This window comes from Nannospalax galili, unplaced genomic scaffold, assembly GCF_000622305.1.
Source record: "Nannospalax galili isolate Female #2095 unplaced genomic scaffold, S.galili_v1.0 scaffold41, whole genome shotgun sequence".
Taxonomy (NCBI): domain Eukaryota; kingdom Metazoa; phylum Chordata; class Mammalia; order Rodentia; family Spalacidae; genus Nannospalax; species Nannospalax galili.
The window spans coordinates 1,292,855-1,294,365 of record NW_008344991.1 but is presented as its reverse complement, the minus strand read 5'-3'; positions in this window follow the sequence as shown (position 1 = coordinate 1,294,365).

Sequence of the window (1,511 nt, the reverse complement as noted above, 5' to 3'; positions counted from 1 at the left end):
CTGCTCAACCATGGTTGGCTTTGCTTGGAAGCATGAAGGAAATGATTCCTCTGTGTTGACCTTCCTCTTTATAGACTGGACACTGGTTCAAGTCCATCTGGTGGGGTCTCCTTGGCCTCCTTGATCAAGAGGACAGGTGCTCCACCACCATTATAGGACATTTTGAGAGATGCTCACAGTCTCTCTGATCAAATTATTATAGACCTCAAAAGTATGTCTGTTAAACACCCAAGAAGGTTAGTTCTACCAGCCTGGTCTTTTGAATTACTGTGTGTCATATCGATAAATGTTGGGCAAAGACCAGTTGTTCTCAGATAAAACTTACCTAGACATATATTTCTTGATCTGCTATGTATAATTTGTCAGTAGGTTGTAGGAGTAATATGGTTCTCACTGTTTTTCAAAGCTAGCTAGGCATTGTTTATCTCTCACATTGTCTCACCTCTCCATCATAGTTTTCCCTCTTAAGGTGCCCCCATTTCCCCCCCTTTCTCTCTTACTAATACCCTTCTCCTATGGTCCTACCTCTCTTGAGCTCCTTCTTTCCCTTTATCCCCTAGGTTCCTTGTATACCCTTCCCTCCCCCCTCCCTTAAACTAACACAATTTTTATGCATATCTCCCTTATTAGGGCCTGTTTCCTACTGTTCTTCTCTTTTAGGTTATTTCTTTTGCTTTACCTCCCTGTTTCCTTTCCATTATTCTGGTTCCTGTAGTTATGTCTGGTTACATACTTATTTATCAGAGTCTGGTTCTAGGATCCACATATGAGAGAAAACGTGTTACTTCACTTAGTATAACAGTTTCTAGTTCCATCCATTTACCTGCAAATTTCATGATTTCATCTTTCTTTACTGCTGAGTAAAACTCCATCATATAAATGAACCACATTTTAATTACCCACTCATCAATTTAGGGACACTTAGGTTGCTTCCATCTGTTAGCTATTGTGAAAAGAGCAGCAACAAACATGGATGTACAAGTGTCTCTGCGATGAGTTCTTTGGGTACATGCCAAGGAGAGGTGTAACTAGGTCAAATGGTAGGTTTATTTCCAATTTTTTAAGAGTTCTCCACACTGCTTTCCATAGGGGTTGAAGCAGTTTGCAGCCCCACCAGCAGTGGATGAGTGTTCCCGTTTCCCCACATCCTCCCCAACATTCGGTATCGTTTGTTTTCTTGATCTTAGCCAGTCTGACTGGGATAAGGTGGAATCTTAAAATGGATTTAATTTGCATTTCCCTAATTATTAGTGATGCTGAACATCTTTTAAGACGTTTCATAGCCATCTTTACTTCTTCTTTTGAGAACTCTCTGTTCAGCTCCTGTCCTAGTTTGTTTCTTCATTGCTGTGATAAAATACTTTGACCACTACCAACTTGGGGAGGAAATGGTTTATTTATCTTACATCTCCCGGGTCACAGTTCATCGGGGAGCCCCAGGTAGGAACTCAGGGCAGGAACCTGGAGGCAGGAGCTGGAGCACAGGCCATGGAGGAACACTGCTTACTGAC